Source organism: Peromyscus leucopus, chromosome X (assembly GCF_004664715.2).
Source record: "Peromyscus leucopus breed LL Stock chromosome X, UCI_PerLeu_2.1, whole genome shotgun sequence".
Classification (NCBI taxonomy): Eukaryota; Metazoa; Chordata; class Mammalia; order Rodentia; family Cricetidae; genus Peromyscus; species Peromyscus leucopus.
In genome coordinates, this window is record NC_051083.1 from 40578931 (window position 1) to 40600281 (window position 21351).

At 40.4% G+C, this 21351-nt stretch overlaps 1 long non-coding RNA gene across 1 annotated transcript in view; it reads right to left on the reverse strand.

The window, feature by feature from the left end:
- LOC119086629 overlaps positions 1 to 20976 on the reverse strand; it is a 61465-nt gene extending 40489 nt beyond the window's left edge. The window contains exon 1 of the long non-coding RNA XR_005089961.1: positions 20825 to 20976. This is a non-coding gene — a long non-coding RNA (uncharacterized LOC119086629). The remainder of the gene's footprint in view (positions 1 to 20824) is intronic.
- Between the last annotated feature and the right edge of the window lie 375 nt (positions 20977 to 21351).

The following is a 21351-nucleotide window of genomic DNA, read 5'->3' on the forward strand; positions in this document are numbered from 1 at the left end:
AGGAAATCTGGGACACTATGAGAAGACCAAACCTAAGAATAATAAGAATAAAAGAAGAATCCCTGCTCAAAGGCCCAGAAAATATATTCAACAAAATCACAGAAAATAATTTTCACAAACTAAAGAATGACATATTTAAAAAGAGACAAGAAGTTAACAGAACACCAAATAAACTTACAGAATACCAACAGAAAACAAAAGTCCCTTTGGCACATAATTATCAAAAGACTAAACATACAGAACAAAGAAAGGATATTAAAAGCTGCAAAGGAAAAAGAGAAAGTGCCATATAAAGGTAGACCTATTGGAATTACAACCAACGTCTCACTGGAGACCCTAAAACCTAGAAGTGCTGCAGACTCTAAGAGACCACAGATGCCAGCCCAAATTACTATACTCAGCAAAACTTTCAGTTGCCATAGATGAAGAAAACAAGATATTCCATGATAAAGTCAAATTTAATCAATATCTATCCATAAAACCAGCTCCACAGAAGGTACTAGAAGGAAAACTCAACCCAGGGAAGTTAGCTACACCCATGAAAACATAGGCAATAGATAATCCCATACCAGAAGGAAACACACACACACACACACACACACACACACACACACACACACACACCCCACCACCACCACCACCACCACCAACCACCACCACCACCACCACCACCATCACCACCGCCAAAAACAAGAACAACAAAATAAGGGGAATTAACAATCACCAGTCAATACCTCTCAATATTAATGGAATCAATTCACCAATTTAAAAAAAACACAGGCTAAAAGAATGGATATGACAACAGGACTCATCCTTCTGCTGCATACAAGAAACATACCTCAACATCAAAGATAGATACTACCTCAGAGTAATGGGTTGGAAAAAGATTTTCCAACCAAATGGACCAAAGAAGCAAGCTTGTGTATCTATCCTAACATCTAAAGAAATAGACTTCAAACCAAAATTAATAAAAAGATATGGAGAAGGACATTTCAAATTCATCAAGAGAAAAATCTACCAAGATGATGTCTCAATTCTGAACATCTATGCCCCAAATACAAGGGCGGCCACATTTGTAAAAGAAACATTACTAAAGCTTAAATCACATGGTGAACCCCACACATTAACAGTGGGAGACTTCAACACCCCACTCTTACCAATCGTCAGGTCGTCCAGACAGAAACTAAACAGACAAGTAATAGACGTAACAAACAACTACAGAATGTTTTTCCCAAACACACAAAAAAATACCTTCTTCTCAGCATCTCATGGAACCTTCTCCAAAAATGACCACATACTTGGTCACAAAGCAAGTCTTAACAGATACAAAAAAAAAAAATTTGAAATAACCTTCTGTATCTCTTCAGATCACCATAGATTAAAGTTGGAATTCAATAACAACACAAACCACAGAAAGCTTAAAACTCATGGAAACTGAACAAATCTCAACTGAATTACCACTGGGTCAAGGAAGAAATAAAGAAAGAAATTAAAGACTTCCTAGATTTCAATGAAAATGAATGTACAACATACCCAATCTTATGGGACACAATGAAAGTAGTGCGCAGAGGAAAGTTCATAGCATAAAGAATATGGAGAAATTTCATACTATCAACTTAACAGCACACCTGAAAGCTTTAGAACAAAAAGAAGCAAGCACATTCAAGAGGAATAGATGGCAGGAAATAATCAAACTGAAGACCGAAACCAATGTAATAGAAACAAATAAAACAATACAAGAATCAATGAAACAGAGTTGTTTTGTTGAAAAAAATCAACAAGATAGACAAATCCTTATCCAAACTAACAGATGACATGTTAGTATATATAAGAGACACCAAAAATTCTATCAGGGAACTCCTACAGCTGATAAATACCTTTAGCGAAGTGGCTGGATACAAGATAAACTAAAAAAAAAAAAAAAATCAGTAACCTTCTTACATACAATTGACAAAAGGGCAGAAAAGAAATCACGGAAACAAATCTTTCAGAATAGCCACAAACAATATAACATGTCTTAGTGTATCTCTAACCAGTCAAGTAAATGATCTGTACAACAAGAACTACAAGTCTTTGAAGAAAGAAACTGGAGAAGATACAGGAGATGGAAAGATCTCCCATGCTCATGGGTCAGTAGGATTAACATAGTGAAAATAGCCATTTTACCAACAGCAATTGAAATCCCCATTAAAATCCCAACACAATTCTTTATAGACCTTGACAGAGTAATACGCAATTTCACATGAAAAAACAAAAGACCCAGGATAGCCAAAACAATCCTGTACAATAAAAGAACTGCCAGAGGTATCACCATCCCTGATCTCAAGCTCTACTATAGAGCTATAGTAATAAACACTGTATGGTACTGGCATAAAAACAGACATATTGTTTAATGGAATCAAATCAAAGACCAGACATAAATCCACACACCTACAGACACTTGATTTTTTTTTTTACAAAAAGCCAAAACTATACAATGGAGAAAAGAGCATCTTTAACAAATGGTGCTGGCATAACTGGATGTTGGCATGTAGAAGAATACAAATAGATCCATATCTATCACCCTGCACAAAATTCAAATCCAAGTAGATCAAATAACTCAACATAAATCTAGTTACACTGAGCCTGATAGAAGAGAAACTGGGAAGCAGCCTTGAATGTATTGGCACAGGAGACCACTTTCTGAATACAACACCAATAGCACAGACACTAAGATGGACAATTAATAAATGGGACCTTATGAAACTGAAAGCTTCTGTAAGGCAAAGGACACCGTCAATAAGCCAAAATGGCAGGTTACAGATAGGAAAAGATCTTCACCAACCCCACATCTGACAGAGGGCTTATCTCCAAAATACATAAAGATCTCAAAAAACTAGACATCAAAATATCAAATAATTCGATTAAAAAATGGGGTACAGGCCTAACCAGAAAATTCTCAACAGAAGAATCTCAAATATCTGAGAAACACTTAAAGAAATGTACATCATCCTTAGCCATCTGGGAAATTGAAATCAAAACGACTCTGAGATTCCATCTTAAACCTATCAGAATGGCTAAGATCAAAAATACAAATAACAGCCTGTGTTGGAGAGGATATGGAATAAGGGAAAGACTCCTCCATTGCTGGTGGGAGTGCAAACTTGTAAAGCCACTTTGGAAATCAATATGGCGGTTTGTCTGTAAACTGGGAATCAATCTATCTCAAGACCCTGTTGCTGTGGGATGGTCTGTATGTCAAATAAAACACTGATTGGCCAGTAGCCAGGCAGAAAGTATAGGTGGGACTAACAGGCAGGAGAACTGAGAGAACAGGAAGGCGGAAGGAGACACTGCCAGCCGCCGCCATGACAAGCAGCTTGTGAAGATGCCGGTAAGCCACGAGCCACATGGCAAGGTACAGATTTATAGAAATGGGTTAATTTAAGATATAAGAACAGTTAACAAGAAGCCTGAGCCATTAGGCCAAACAGTTTAAATAATATAAGCATCTGTGTGTTTATTTTATAAGTGGGCTGTCGGACTGTCAGGGCTTGGCGGAACCCAGAGAGAAAACTCTCCAGCTACACCCTGTGATACCACTCTTTGGCATATACCCAAAGGATGCCCAATCATACCACAAGAACACTTGGTCAACTATGTTCATAGCAGTATTATTTGCAATAGCCAGAACAGGCAAACAACCTAGATGCCCCTCAACTGAAGAATGGATACAGAAAATGTGGTACATTTACACAATGGCGTATTACTCAGACATTAGAAACAATGACATCATGAAATTTGAACACAAATGGATGAAATGAGAAAAAAATCATCCCAAGTGAAGTAATATAGACCCAAAAAGAAAAACATGGTATGTACTCACTCACAAGTAGATATTAACTGGTAAAGGATAATCATGCTATAATCCACATACTCAGAGAGGCTAGGTAACAAGAAGGACCTAAAGGTAACCTATGGATCTCCCTGGTAAGGGGAAATAGAAGAGATCTCATAGGTGGACTGGAGTCAGGTGGGCATGAGAACTTAAAAGATGGGGTTGGGCGATGGGTGGAGTACTGGAAGAGATAATAGAAAGGGAGAATGTGGGGGTCAAGTAGAAACCTGGTGTAAAGGAAACTCACATGAATCTGTAAAGATGACCCCAGCTAAAACTCCTAGTAATAGTGGATATGTAGCTTGATCTGACCACCCCTTGTGATCAGATTGGTGACTATACCAACTGTCATCAGAGAGGCTTCATCCAGTAATTGACAGAAACAGATACAGAGACCCACAGCCAAACATTAGGCTGAGCTTGGAGAACCATGCTGAAGAGAGGGAGGAAGGATTGTAGGAGCCAGAAGGGTCAAGGGCATCACAAGAATACCTTTAGAAACAACTGACCTGGCTCAAAGGAACTCACAGAGTGAACCAACACACCAGGGAGCTTGCATGGATCTGACCTAAGTTCTCTGCATATATGTGGCAGTTGTATAGTTTAGTCTATTTGTGGGACTCCTAACAATGGGATCAGGAGATGTCCTTAATCCTTTGGCGAACCTAAAAGGGGAGGTGCTTAGTCATATGGCAACTTGATACACCATGCTTTGCTGATACCCATGGAAGGCCTGCCCCTTTCTGAACAGAAACACAGGAGTAGATTAAAGGGGAAGGGGTTGGCAGAGGGAAGAGAGGAAAGGAATGGAAGGAGGGGAAGGAGGAGAAGCCGTGGTTGGGTGCTGCAACCTGCAAGAATATATTACAGAGATTCAGCTGTATATAATAAGGCTATACCTAGAAAGGTCAAGGAATCTTTTCTAGAGGGAAGCCATTTATCAGGGATTATTTGGTGTTATTCAGCTTTTAATACATCAGCTGTCTTCTGCTATGAATTCTTGTGTGCTCATATACTACTAGGCCATATGTCAAACAATATAAGCTTCTCAACCCCACTGCTGATCTACTAGGTAACACCCCTACAGAGCATAGGAGACAACAGACTATAGATGCATATCGTTGTTTCTTGTGCAAATGAAGCTCAGACCATCTCTTTCCTTCAGGCCCAGTGGCATGCCAGAGCTATTGACTCAAGACAAAAGAGTTTTTCCGCATAACCAGGTGCAGTAAAGACTGGAGCAGAATTCCTGGTCTAGGCCGATTCACATGGTCAGAGAGAAGAGAACAAGGCAGAATTTCTGTAGATGCTAAGGCGGACTGGCTCAGGTCAAGAATAAGGAGCAAGGAAATGTTTTACAGACTGTAGGTGGATTTGAATCAGGTCAGGTGAGTAGAAGAGAAAGGAAAGATGGAGGATGAAGGAACAGAGGATGAAGATGAGATTGAAAGCATATGAGCTTAGTTACAGCTATAAGAGGACAGAAAAAGAGAGGACAGAGAGGAGCTAAGCATGAGGGCAGAAAAGAAGCTGTGTAGAGAGAGAACTGACTCAGAAGAATAAAGTGTATGGACTAAGAGTTTTGTGTAAATAGATTTATTTAATACCATCAAAGATTAGATTATCAGTGGGTTGTAGATTCTTCCTGGCCCCTGGGAGTGGGCTATTGAGGGGCTGGACTTCTCATAGTCTGCAATAGTTGGAATGTAAAATAAACAAATAAATTTAATTTTAAAATTAGCTTTCTCAGTTGGATGTGATGGTGCACAGTTTTAATCTCAGTGCTTGGGAGACAGAGGCAGGCAGATTTCTGAGCTTGATGTAATCCTAGTCTACATAGTGAATTCCAGAGCAGCCAGGGCTATAAAGAGAGGCATTGTCTCAAATGAACAGACAAACAAACAAATAATTAATCTTGCTTTTCACCACAACATTGGACATGTCATTCAAATACTTACATCATTAGCATATCTGTTTTAATAGAAAAGTCAAATGGATATCATTAACTCAACAATACTGGGATGGAAAACATCAATGTAAACATTTTGAACATTTACAAATTTCTGACATTATAGGTAGAAGACTCATAATGAGCAGGAGATTCATAATTACAGGGAGACTGCTCTTTTTACTACATAGTATTCATTTGGCAACATACCAGGTAAAACAGCCATATACATAAAATAGAATTTTTGTTTCCTTGTTTTTAAAAGTGGGTTTGTGTCACTGAGAAAAATACAAAATCTCATTGTATATGGGATTTTTTCCAGGCACTTTACTTTTCTGGTCTGCTGAAGACTCACCAGACAGAGGCAGGCAATTTATGAGCTTGAGTTAATCCACTGAAGCACTGAAATGTGTCTAAGAGTTCAAACAGTTATTTCTATTTTGATCTATTTAATTGTCAAACCTTTCAAGAAGATAATACATATTATTATCAAAAATTCATCACAAGTCTTTGAACGAGCTTGAAAATAACTATACCAACTATTGCCATATAACATAGAGAAAGCAAGGCCACTATGAACATTTTAAGATCTGTGATCACCCCATCTCATGGCTCTTTGGCTATTTCATTATGCCTGATAACATTTTAAGTAGTATTTTTGCATTTAATTACAAAGGATAAAGCCTGTATAAGACCCTTTGTACTCCAAGGGTACTTAATAAATGCTGAATTGGAGTTTATCATATATATTTTTTAAGACGTACTTCTTTCTATTTTATTTACATAAAATATTTGCTTACATATATGTAAACACATCATGTACATGCCTCGTACAAACATATTTCTGAAACTGGAGTTACAGAAGCTTTATGAGCCACCATGTGGCATTGAGAACTGGACCCAGGTCCTCTATAAGAACAGCAGTGTTCTTAACTGCTGAGCTGTCCTTCTACCCCCTAATGTATATATTCATATCTATAATTCTTAAGTCTGAGCTCCTATTTGCAACATAAAATGGCACAGAGTAAACCATCTCTACTCTGAAGTGGAAAAATAGAAACAATGAAAGGGAGACATGTGGCCAAAGGGAGACCAAGATCAAACCAAGAAAGAATCAAATCCTGTAGCTGCATGTCCAAGCATCTGAGGGACACAGCATGATTGAACGTCAAAGGACTTGGAAAACCCTATCCCTAGGGTCTTGCAATCAGCAATTCATATGGTACCTCTCTTGGAATAACTCAGTTTACTGCCCGTAGCTTTCCTCAGCAGAAACCCCACCTTCCTTCCCTCTCCAACTTCTGAGTCTCCACTGCATTCATATCTTACTACATTATCTTCTCAGGGACTAACTGCAGAGATCCTGACTCTGCCACATACTGCCTGCACGCACGCGCGTGCACACACACACACACACACACACACACACGCACGCACACGCACACGCACAGAGAGAGAGAGAGAGACTTACCTTTATTTTGAAATGTGGGTAAAAGCTTTCAGGACTTCTCAAATCTTGTCTCCGTAAATGCCTACGAAGTTAACACCATATGCATGATAGCGAAGTTTCCTACCAGTTCAAGCAGTAGGCTGAGCCCCCTTGAATAATGATTGCAAAGGCTTCTGAGTGTTTACACAACTGAACAGATGGAACCACTTCCTTATATGGCCCTTTGCAAGCAGGGCACCACAGTGTAGAGGGATAATTTGCATTTGTCAACATAACTGGATATGCTATCACCTAGGAGGCACATCTCTGGGCTAACCCGTGAGGGCACACCTAAAGAGGCTTTAGAGTAGAGAAGACCTGAACATGGGAAACACCATCCCATGGACTGGTGTCTCATGCTTAATTAAAAAGAAAAAAAGGGTCAACATTCATTAATTAATAAAAAGGTGAAAAATGAAGCCAACATTCATTTCTCTGCTTCTTTTTTAAAAGATTTATTATTATTTTATGGGCATGAGTGTTTTGCCTGCATGTATGTATGTGTACCACATACACAGCCAGTACCCATGGAAGCCAAAAGAGGACACTGAATCACCCAGAACTAGAATTACAGATGGCTGTGAGCTGCCATGCAGGTGCTGGGAACTGAACCTGGGTCCTCGAGAAAAGCAACAAGTGCTCTTAACTGCTGAATTATCTCTCAAACCTCATTTCTCTGCTTCTTGACTACAGTTAAAATGTGACTAGATATAGCAGGATTCAAGATGGCAGTGGTGGCTGAGAAACCCATGGAGGCTTTGAGGAGAGACTCAGTGGTGAAGGATGAACCTGCAGAGCCCGCAGTACATCTAAAACAACTAAAAAAGTGGTCTCACAGAAGTCTTCTATGTCTCTCATTCCCAACTGTGAGTCTGCAGTCATCATACCACTACAAAAGAAGCTTCCTTGCCCTTTGCAGTAAGAAACAGCACAGAACATGGACTTCCCCATGGATTCTGGTGAAAGCACCCCTCTCCACCTTAAAAAAAAAAAGAAAATAGTCAGACAGGAAGCTATTGAAGAGAGTTCTTAAAAATTATGACAAAGATGCTGAAGTATAGCTCATCACAATTGACGGTTTCTGGCAAGAGTGGGGGAGTGGGAGGTTGGGGGTTGCGGGGAAGGACTTAGTTTTTAAGGGCTGGCCACTGGAAATTTGACCATGCTCCAGTGAGGTGAGTATATGGAGAACACAAACTGGACTTCCTGTATTTTTTTTCTTTGTGTGTGTGTGTGTGTGGCTACAAGGGTGTGTATGGGCAGGGTGGGCATTGGACTAGGAAGTAAGTTTCATTGGGGTGCATTATGTGACATTCCCAAATTATAAATAAAAGTAATATGTTGAAAAAATAAATGGTCTCTAGCCGGGCGGTGGTGGCACACGCTTTAAATCCCAGTACTCGGGAGGCAGAGCCAGGCGGATTTCTGTGAGTTCGAGGACAGCCTGGTCTCCAAAGCGAGTTCCAGGAAAGGCGCAAAGCTACACAGAGAAACCCTGTCTCAAAAAAACAAAAAAAAAGTAAATAAATAAATAAAAATAAGTGGTCTCATGGAAGTGGAAAAAATGATGACAGAGCAGAGCAGGATGTAGCACAGAGACTCGGGAGCAGTGATGCGGACAAAGGAGCATGCCGTTGCCAAGTAAAACTGGTCCTCGGCCTGCCAGGAGGCTCAGGCCAGTGGGCCCAGCCCAACAGCATAAAGCCACCACTGCTGCAGAAGAGCTCAGGGCCACGGCACTGCCTATGGACTGCAAACACAATAGTCGTGCCTGGTGTGGGAGGAGGTGCAGAGGGCAGGGAGCAGTGCAGCTGCCTGGAGCTCGAGTGGATTCTGCCCCTTACAAGCTGTCCAACTACAAGATTACCCTGACTCTGGGCAACAACAGGATATCTGTGATGAGTCTCAGCAATAGTCTAGCATTTACCAGAAACCTTGAATCAGATCAATGACTTGCTGCAACAAGTATTTGCATGTAAAGCTGTTTGATCAAAAAAATATACTGTGTAACACACAGTGGTTTGCAATGCTACTTTAATAAATGAATATGCAATAGGAGGTGGGAAAGATGATGGAATGGAGGAGTGTGAGAGCTGAGGAGACAGGGAGAACTATGAAAATGTTGCTGCAGCAGACAAAAGAGCATGTCCTTGCTGATTAGAGCTGGCAGGGTGTTATACAGCAGCCTGGAGCTCATGCAGGCTGTGCTGCCCAGCCACACGATCACCCTGGCTCTGAGTAACAAGATATCCAATATGAAGAATGGTTCATTGTCTGGAGTAAGCCTTCTTGAAAGATCTTCATGATATATGCTGCTACCAGAAGTTATATTGGTGTTCATGGTCCATGCTACAGCTGAGGCCAGTGCTGGTGTCTATAGTTCATGCTGCGACTACAGGCCATGTTGATATTTGTGGTCCATGTTGCCACCGCAGGTCATGTAGATGCCTGTGATCTATACTGCTGCCTGAGGCCATGTTTGTGTCTGTGATCTGTGCTGCCACTTGTAGTCCATGTTAACATCTGTGGCCTATTCTGCCAATGGAAACCATGTCAAAGTCTATGATCCATGCTGCTGCCAGCTGTTATGAGCAAGCAAGCTTCTTTTGCAGGGTTATCAATGACAGCAGACTCAAAATTGAGAATGAGAGACATGGAAGGCTTCTATGGCAGCCCCCCCCCCAAAAAAAAAGCAGTCTAGACAGGAAGCTACTGAAGAATTCTTAAAAATTGTGACAAAGATGTTGAAGTGTCCTAGGTCCATGTTGGTGTCTGAGGGTCATTCTGCCACCAGGGCCATACAGCTCTGAGTGCCCTGCACTGCCATTTTGGATCATGGTGTCACTTTCACCTGAGCCACAGCCTAGGACCATGCCTGAGTCTGTAGTCCTACCACAGTGAGGGTCTGTGTTGACCTCCATGGCCCATGTTGCTACCAAAGCCCACAAGGATGCCTGGGTTCTGGACTGCCACTTGTGGCCATGTTGGGGTCCAAGAGATGTGCTGCTAGTGGGCCATGTTGATCTGGGTAGTCTCTGCTGCCACTCAGGGACATGGTATCATCTGGGTCTGAGCTGCTGCCGAGTACTGGTGAAATTATTAAGGCCACTCCACGTAGTTAAAAGGGAGGTTTATTTTGTGGGGTAACTGACAAGTGAAGGGATAGTTTACAGGGTCTGGAAAAGGTGTGGCGCAGTCCGGTGGTGTTCTCTGGAGAACTCTGCTCGGTCTGCCTCCAGCGTCCAGGGTCCAGGAACCAAAATGGCCGGCAGATCCGGATCTCGGGTCTTCAGGGTCCTCCCTTGGCCTCGCCTTATAGGCGTGACAGTTACCGAAGCCTCAATGGGGGTTGGAACTTCCAGATCAAAGCTGGAATCGCTACCCACTATAGCCAAGGGCCATGTCTTGGTCTGTGGCCCTACTGAGGCCAGTGTCTGCATCAATGTCTGTGGCTCCTCTCACTACCAAAGGCTATGCAGAGCCCAGGGTCTAGGCTGACACCTCAGGCTATGTTGGCACCTGAGGGTGAGGCTGCTGCCAGGGCTGTACAAATTGGGGTGGCCTGCACTACTCCCTCCCCCCGGGGGCCATACTGATGTTAGGGCCTAAGTTGTAGACAGGGCCATGTCTGGGTTCGTAGTCATACTGCAGCCAGGGTCTGTGTTGATACCTATGGCTCCTGTTACCATCAAAGGCTGTCGGACTGTTTGGGGTCTGGGCTGCCACCTGGGGTCATGTTGGAGTCCTGGGACCATGCTACTGTACTACCACCTGGAGCTATGGTGACAACCAGGCCAAAGATACTGCTAATGGCCATGTCTGTGTCTATAGTCCAGATGCAGCCAGGATCTGTGTTGATATCCATTGCCCATGTTATCACAGGGACCCATGTGTTCAACCATGTGTTGAAGTATGAGGGCCATGCCCAACTCAGCTACCACCCTGGCCCACATCCAGCACTTTGAGTTGGCACTCCCCAACATCAACCCCATCTATGACCTGCTGGCATGCATGAAGGGACTGACCCTGCTGAACCATAACCACAGGATCTCCATGAATCAGCACAACAGCCAGATATCCCAGAGGAGTTTTGGTGAGGGTCCAGCATCGGTGGTATACCAGAAGCCAGAGGTCTTGAATCTGACCAATAACATACTATACAATGAACACTTGCAAGTAAAGCTACTTGGTCAAAAGAGTATACTGCATGATACATAGCAGCTCCCAACATCACTAAGACAAATGAAGAGGTGATGGAGAAGTGAGAAAGATAGAGGAGCAAAGTGGTTTTTATTTTTTTGTTTTGAGGTTTTAGTTTGTTTTTGTTTTTTGTTTTCTTTAATATTCTTATTTTTATTATTTCTTTTTAAGTGTTCCTTGTGAGGGGATGCTACAAGGCAGAGAGACTGGGAGATGAGTAAGATTGTGATGCTTGATATGAAATTCCCAAAGAATCAATTTAAAAAAATCATGTAATAAAAATGATGCTGAAGTGTAGCTCATCACAGTTGATGGTTTCTGGCTGGGGGAAAGCGAAGGACTCACTTTTCTTTAAGGGCTAGCCACTGGGTGTTTGAGCATGCTCCAATGAGTATATGGACAACACAAATTAGACTTGGTGTGTTTTTCCTTTCGAGGGGAGGGCACAAGGGTGAGAGTATGGACCTGGGAGGAATAGGAAGCCAGTGTGATGGGGTATATTGTATGAAATCCCCAAATAATAGGGATATTATGTTGGGAAGAAAATAAAGAAAAAATTTAAAAAAGGAAAATGAACACCATAGCAACTTAAAGGAACATAGAAAATCAACTTCATTTGTTATTAAAAACTATGACTAGGTATCTAATATTCTCAACACTGTGCCTTCTGTGTAATGAACTGAACTCAGGTTGTTTTCAAGAGCAACAAGTGCTCTTAACTGCTGATCATTCATCTCTCCAGCCCCCCAATACCAGCGATCTCTCCTCAAAGCAAAGTCTTTAAAATTAGTTAACTCTTTATACTCTTGACTCTGTGATAAAGCATCTTTACAATTGTCTTGCTGCAAGTTGTTGGCTTGTTTTTAGATGTTTGTTTGTTTATGTACTGGGGCGGGTCTATCTATCTCTTTGTATCTGTATCTGTGTGTTTGTTTGAGTGTTCTTGTATGTGTGGTAGCCAAAAGGTGTCTGGTGTTCTCCTCTACAACTCTCCATATTTTTCTTTTAAGGCAATGGTCTCTTCCTGAACAGGTATTTTCCTGTTGAGGCTGAAAGCCAGCAAGCCTAAGCAATCCTCTTATTTCTTCCCTCTTAGAGTTGGATATATGATTTCAGAATAATCACCACTGAGCCACCTCTCTGACCCCTAGTTGACTTGTTTTTATTAAGCATAGTCTCTTTAGCAGCAATACCTCTCTTGGTCCCAGTTTTACAAAAGCTACACCTATCTTGCCCCAACTTTCAGGAAAACTGTAAGTTTTCAATTATTTTTTTTCTTTACTTTTTGCTTTCAGTTCTCACTATAAATCTCTATAAAAGCAGCAAGCAAAGCCCACATTTCAGAATGAATGCTGCACTGTGTAGAAATAACTTCTACCAGGCTAATTAGTCTATCACCTTCTAATTTAACCTCTCATAAAGGCTTAGGGCATAGGCAAAATGTAGAAAAGATATTTGCCACACATGAAACATGAATATCTAGTCTAATTATCAATGGAATCCGTATTTCCATCTGAAATGGCCTGAGCAGTTTTTGCTGCCCACATCCCTGTCTAAGCTAAGGTTCTGGGCAAATCATACACTTACCTCTGGTTTTAGAATTCTGGGGCTTTCCTTAATCCTCATCTCTATTTCTCTCCAAATTCTTCCAACAAACATGCTCTAAAACCATCTTAACCACAGTCATGTCATCACAGCAACAACCTCACCTCTCTGGTACTTACAACCTCACCTCTCTGGTACTTACAACCTCACCTCTCTGGTACTTATTCTCTGTGCTAGACTTTTTCCTTGCAATCACTGTGATAAATACTGAAAAACTGAACTTAGAGGTCACATTTTCAGAAATTTCGGTTGATAACTGGCTATGTTCATATTTTTGGGCCTGTAATAAGGCAAAATGTCATGGCAGGAGGGCACAGTATAAGAAAGCCCCTCAGCACAGATGAGTCAGGAAAGAAAGAATATGGGCCTGTGCTAACAGCTCTCTTCCTGTAATTTATTCCATCTGAGCCTTCAGTTTATGCTGATGCTGCTCATATTCAAGGTGAGTCTTACTTTCCTTAATTGTTTCTCTGAAAATTCCCCAAGAACACACCCAGAAACGTGTTTTATCTCCTGGACATCTTTCAACCCAATCAAGTTAAAAGTCAAGATTAATCAGTACAGAAGACTTCCTTAACTTCACATAAACAATCTGTTCCTAAAAAAATTACTAATAACATATTTAATTGTTCGAAACAAAAAGCATTCCGTCTAAACTCAGAAACAAGGCAAATATGTCTCCTTTTACCACTGATTTCTACATCATACTGGAAATTCTACCAAGGTAAATTACTAAAGGAAAGGAAGTAATATACAGTTAGGACCAAGAAATAAAACTGCATTTGTTTACATATGACATGGATATCTCAGTAGAAAATATCAAAGAATTGACAAAACAGTTCCTAGAATTAGTACAACTAGATTGCATAAGGTTAATAAACACAACTCAAATTTCTTCCTATTTTATCAATAATAAACAATCAGGAATTGAAACTTAAAACACAACACAATTTATATTGACATATCTTTGATATTAATTTGGTAACAATCTAATAACATTTTTATAAGATGTCTATTAGGAAAACTCGAAAACTCTGATGAAATATACAAAAAGACCAAGCAAATTAAAATGGCTTCAGAATCAAGGATACAAAGAACTAATAGTTTCAAGGTATTATTAGTTCTTTCCAACTTGATCCGTAAATTCAATACAACTCCCCGCCCCCGCAAAAAAAAAAAAACCCTAAACAACTTATTTTACGACTATATAATTGGTTCTGAAATTTATATTGAAAGGCAGAAGATAGGGAATAGCCAATTCAATATTAGGAAAGAGTAAAGGCAGTGGAACATTACCACCAATTTCTAGACTGTACTGACTACTCATCTCATTCCTGTGACAAAGTACATGGCAAAAGCAACGTAAGGAAGTATTTTTTTCCCATTACAATTCCAGGGGATATAATCCACCATGGCAGGAAGGAACAACGGCAAGAGCAGGAAACAGCTGGTCAAACTGTGTCCACAGCAGAGAGAGAGTGATGAATGCCTGTGATCACCTCACTTTCTTCTTTTTATTTATTCAGTCTGGGGCCACAGCCCATGGAATGGTACAACTCACATTTTGGCTGATTTTTCTTATGTCAAATTAACTTATTTAATCAGGGCAATACCTCACAGACATGCCCAGAGATTGTTTCCATGGTGTTTCTAAATCTCACTAAATAGAAGAATATGGGGAAATAGAAAGCATGACCAGAATATACTGTATTAAATTTCAGTTAAAAAAAAGATTAGCCCCCACAAAGACTTACTATAAGACTAAAGTGATAAAACCAATGTGGTATTTGCAAAATAATAGACAAGTTAATCAATGTAATAGAAAAAGTTTCCATAAATGGATACATATTAATGCAGCTAACTTGTCTTTGACAAAGGACAAAAGAAAACATAATGAAGAAAATATAAGTTTTTCAATTAATGCTGCCAGAACTGGATAACTGTATGCAAAAACAAAAATGAATATAGAAAACCAGGCTTGGTGGCTACACATCCTAAGTCCCAGCACTCAGGAGACAGAGGCAGGCAGATCTCTGTGAGTTTGAGGTCAGCTCTGTCTACAAAACAAGTTCCAGGACAGTCAGGTCTTTACAATGAGATCCCATCTCAAATAAAATGAATATAGAGCTGATACAAGTAGTTCAGTTGGTAGAGTGTTTGCCTAACATACATGAAGCCCTGGGTTCAAAGAGCAATAGACAAAAAGTCTAGATGCAGACTTCATACCCAGAGCAATTAACATTAAATGCATTGTTAACCTAAAATGGGCCACAATTGAGGTATAAAATATAAAACATTAAAACTCCTAGAAGATAACATAAAAGGAAATCTAGATGACTTCTGATATGATGAGGATGATCCATAAAATGAACAATTAGTAAACTGGGCTTCATTAAAACATAAAACTTCTGCTCTACAAAAGATACTGTCAAGAAAATTAAAAGAAAAGCTACACATTACTAGAAAATATACTCACAATTCTATATTGTGCCAAATATAGAAGTACTTGGTTTAAAAAATAGCTAAAAGATCTGAAGAGATGTCTCAGTAAAAAAGAAATACAGATGGAAAACAAACTTATGAAAAGATGCTCAACATTATGTGTTTTTAGGAAGCTCAATTTAAAGCAACAATGGAATACCACTATACGTCTATTAAAATAGCCAAAATAGAGAACACTTACACTACCAAATGTTGTTAAGAATGCAGAACAGGCCTCTCATTTGCTACCAGTGCAACTGAAAAAAGTAGTACAGTCACTGTGTATGTTGTCAGCTTCTAGCAAAACCAAACTTATTCTTAATATAGAATACAGCTCTCATACTCCTTGGTATTTACTCAAAGGAGTTGGGAAGATATGGTGTGGGAAGAGTGGGGGAGGTTACAGAATACTGATGTTTACAATAGCTTTATTTACTATTGTTAAAACGTAGAAGTGACAAAGAATAGTTTCTTAGAAGGTAAATAGATAAACTGTGGCATAGCCAGGTGAGGTGTTATTACCCAGCACTTAAGATAAATAAGATATCAAACCACAGGAAGACATGTAGGAAGTTTAAATGCACATTACTAAATGAAAGGAATGGGGGGACCTACATATTGTATGGTCCTAAGTATACAGTATTTTGCACAAGGTGAATGTGTGGGAATAGTGGAAGGATCAATAGTTACTAGAGGTTAGAGAGGTAAGTGATAAACAGATGTGTTGTGGAATAGGATATTTGTTTAACTATGCAAAAATGTATTTGTTTAATTATGTAAAGGTATCTAGCTTTTGTGATGCTGAATGTGTTTAATTATATAAAGATGTGTTGCTGTTTTACCTTGCCTGCCTAAGGTACCTGATTGGTCTAATAAAAAGCTGAATGGACAATAGCTAGGCAGGAGGGATAGGTGGGGCTGGTGGGTGCAGAGAAAAGGAGGGCCAGCCAGCAGGGGGCTGGGTGGGGGCAACCAGCTAGACACAGAGAAAGCAGGAAAGCAGGATGGACAGTATGTAGATGAGGTAAATGCGCCAAGCATTCATAATTAGTAGTGTCTATGTCATGATTTGGGAGCTAGCAACCAAGAATGCCTGCTATACAGATGAAGCAAAGAGGATTTGTAGGGCAGTCCAGTTATCTGTATGATATGACAATGGTGAATGCAAATCATTATAATTTTGTCCAAACCTATAGAATGTTCAACTCAAAGAGAAAAGCCTATGTAAACAATACACCTTAGGTAATAATGGTGTGTCAGTGTAAATTTATCAGCTGAAACAATGGTACCACTGTATATTTGTTATCCTAGTACAGGAAATACAGGAGGCATATAAGAACTCTATTTCCTACTTAATTTCCCTGTTATCCTGAAACTTCTCTAAAAATAGAACACACTGATTAAAAAATTAATAACCTCTGCACTTATGATTTGATTTATTCCTAGAGTTTTCTATTCAGAAACACCTACAAACTTTACCTGGATATTAAATAAGAATCTCAAATAGATTTACTGAGAAATACTATTCATCACTTAATAAAACACACAAAAAGAATACTGTCAGCTTCATCCATCTCTGCTTTTAAACTTATGTTTTAATTCATTCTTTTCTCTTCTCTCAGTGTGCCCATTCTCACTGCTCCAGGCTCCCTGCTCTAGTACTCTATTCCATTAATATCTTCGAGCATTACACCTTCAGCCACTCCTGCACTCTAACAGGCTTTTTAATTGTCTTTGGTGCATTCCCATTGCATTGAACTCTTTAAAATCCTCAAACTGTAATGTTTGTCTTAACTTCTTTTGTCAATAATTTACACACAAAAGTAGTCTATTTTCACTGTCTCCACATCCTGACTTCCATTACTCAAAAGTATTTCTGAAACAGAGTGGACCTCAAAAATCTCCCAAGGTTTTCCTTTGTTTTGTTGTTGTTTTAGTTTCTACATCCTTATTACTAATTTGATGTGTTTATATGAAGGAAAGATAATAAATATAAACATGTTTGTTGAAAGAGCCTCCTAACAGCAGAGTATTATACATATGCAAATTAAAAACTATTACTCCAAATACCTGCAATGTCTTTCTAGTCCTAAGAATAATAATAGTTCACCAACTGAAGAATATAATTAAGTCAATCCTCTGCACATAAACCAAAAAAGGAAAAAAGTTTAAAAGAGAGAGAGAGAGAGAGAGAGAGAGAGAGAGAGAGAGAGAGAGAGAGAGAGCGCCTCTTTGGTTATTAAATACAAGTATCTTCCCTTGGTTGTGTCCTTTCCACCCTCACATGATATGACAACCCCAGCTTTACGCACACTCGGTTGTTTAGCTATAGAAACACAGGAAAACACCAGAGACACAAAGAGGAAGTCTGGATGAGGAAAATTCAAGGGAGAAAAATATAAAGTAACCAAAGTAGTTTGGTATCAATTTTTTTCAATAAATGTGTGCATGAATCCAAAAATATGTAGAATTTTTAAATAAAAATATTCATGGAGTACTCGGCCTTTCTGCATCTCAAACTTTACTCATAAATATCAAACATGTGAAGCACTATTTTAAGGAGGGTGACTATTTTAAAATTCACATAAAAAAACAACTTTACATTTAGGTGGACGGGGAGAAGTTAAGTAAGGGAAGAAAAACAGGGGTTACTAATGACTAGGACAAGTTCTATGCTTTTCAGGCATAGACTCTGGATCAATCAAGTTGCCATATCCTGAGTCATTTTTAAACAAAAGAATAAAATCATTCTTTGAAAGCCAGTATTTGCTTAGGATACTCTTGGCAATGAGTAAATCCATTCAGGAAATGAAAGTTGGGGACAGGACTGTTGAGACTGAGTAGAGGTAATTGGAAAGTCAGTAATACTGTTGGAGTTAAGAGAGATGTCAAAAACAAGCTAGCAGAAATTGTCAGACCAAGCTGATTAAGGGTACAGTATACAAAAGTCCCATTAGCTAAAGGCTCAAACCACCTTAAGACTCAGGAGTACAATATAATGTAGGCTTCAATTTTCTTTATCCATGTGTTAACCTTTACTAAATAGTACCTAGTGAGCTGTATTCATTTTTAGTATTTCCTAAATTCAAGCAGCACCTTATTCATGTCTTTTTGCAAATGACAAATTACACATTCCAGTGTATATACTGACTATTCACTAGCTTAGTTTTCTTTTAAAGTGTGCATTTTTGTGATCCTCATTTTCCTTTTTACTACAGATTTTTACACCTCTTTTAAGTGGATAAACTATCACTGATACATGAGAATGTATGTATGTTCTCACTCCTAATCCACAGTCAAAAATGTTGCTTAAACATTAAAGTTCAGAATTTCTTCTATTACTCCATGAACTCCATCCAGGATGATTTATCTTTCTAATAACATTTAATAATATGCAAGTTTATTAATAATAGTAAATTTATTGGGCACTCCCCATATGCAAGGCAGCTATTTGGATAGCAAGAGAGAAAATAAGGCTAGTGCTATCAAACTGATAAAGCATGATTACTTCTAAGGGAGTTGACAAATTTTTGCAATAAGTTAATAAGAATGAGTCTGGAAGGATAAATAGGGGTTCACTAGGTTCTTGGAATAGGCAAAAGAAATCCCTAACATCCCCCTCACAAGATTGATAATATCACCACCAAAGGCCTTTGAATAATTGGAGTAAAGAAATGAATAAATAAAATAACAAGAAAACATGAAGAAATTCTGTTTAAACATTTCAGATCTGAGAGTAAATGTTTATAAAATAGGATTCACAGTCAAGAAAAAGGGGTGGAGAAGGAGGAAGCTAAGTTTATTATGTTGTATTAAGTTAAAACAAATGAGTTAAAATATAAACATCTGCGCTTGGGACCACATACCATCTTTCATAAAAGTTCATAAAAAAATTAAAATGAAAGCATACAGATCTTTATCCAAGACTTTCGCTAATGTTTTATATTCTTAACATCATTTTTAAAGTTTCTAAAGTGAGTCTGCCTAAGAATCTGGCAGCACTATATCACTAAGAATACACTCTTCATTGAAACAATGAACACTACTTTAGCTAAAATTTCAGTTACTGATTTGTACACCTTCATAGTTTTCAAAGTCTGGCCTTATACTGTGACTATCCAAAGGGATTCGTCTAGCTCTAAGGTTTGCCACTCCACCTCTTCTCACCTTTAATTCACATTCACATATTTCTTCTCAAATTTCATTAGTTATGTTTTTCTCCCGTTGGAACTCTTAAAAATGTATATGAATAACAAAATCACACACACACACACACACACACACACACACACACACACACACACACAAAATGGCTGCAGCCAGAGCATGAACACACACCAATATCCAGGCACATTCCTATGGGGGATATTCTTACTCAAAATCAACAGACTAGGAAAAAGAAAAAAGCCTCCGCAGGAAAGTTGCTAGGTTTCTCCATTCCTCCAACTCTAGGCCCTCTTAGATTCCCCACCCCCTAGGGCGGCAACGTGACTGACTTCTGCGCGCGCGCACACACACACACCACACACCACACACCACACACACACACACACACACACACACACACACACACACACACACACACACCACGTGTGTGGTGTGTGTGTGCGCGCGTACCCGCGCGCGCGTCACCCCCTGTCACCCGCCACTGCCAACAAAACAGTTATAGCCTTTGTTAAAAATGTCCAGGCACAATGCATCAGAAGAGTGGCACATTCCCGAGGAAAAGAAAGTCGTAGGAACGAACGCCACACCCTCTATTACAACAGCCCAGGCCCTTAGCCCACCTCTCCCCAACCCTCTCCCCAGCGACAGGACACATTCCTGGCAACTCTGCACCCCGAGAAAGCCGAGCGAGAGTAGAGAGTAAGCAGGAACATCGCTCAGGGGCACCAAGCAGGGGGGACCGAACTTGAAGCTGGGCCACCCTCCACGGCCCTCAAGCAAATTTCCCGGCCTGGCCAAGCCCAAGTGCGGACTTCCAGCGTCTACACTCCCTTCTTCCTTCTTCTAATTCAGCCGCTCCCACACACCTTGCCGAGTCCCGCCACGGCTCACTCCTCTGCCCACGCGGCGGGAGCCAAGAAACCTCGGGCAGCGCCGCCACCGACCCAGCTGCACGAGTTTCCCTGAACCGGGTCAAAGTCCTCCCCTGCACGCCCTGGCCCCCCTCGGGCTGCAAACACGTTCTCTCCGAGGAGTCCCGCACTGCAGCCGCACTCACCGAGAGTCCCGCTCCGCTACTAGGCGCTAGGAGAGCCGCAAGCCGCGCCTGCGCCCTTCCGCTACTGCCGGGCCAGGACCGGAGAACGGAGTCAGCAGCTGCTGCGAACCGAACCTTCGGCAGCTGTGGGGAGGACTCCGCCACGGTTAAGGAAGAAGGGGAGGGGCCAGGAGGTGTGGGAAGCAAGGGGCGGGGCCGGCAGGGCGGGAAAGGGAAGAGTGGAGCCTGGGCAGTGCCTTAGGCTATTCACTCTCAGTGCCTGAAAACTGCCTTTGGCCCCTCTGTGTGTTCCCATATCCACCCATGAGCAAACCTTGCTTGGAGCAGGATCAAACAGTTGTTGGAGCAGCCGGTCTCTTTCTCAAACCACATTGTCAGTTTCAGTACAAGAGCATTATCCCACAGCACACCACCCCATTAATTCTTTTCCTTTGTTAATTCTCATTCTACATTTTCCTTGGCCCTCTTCAAGAGAGTGGAATGGCAATTTCTCATCTACAGACCTCCTAGGAAGATATGTATGTGAG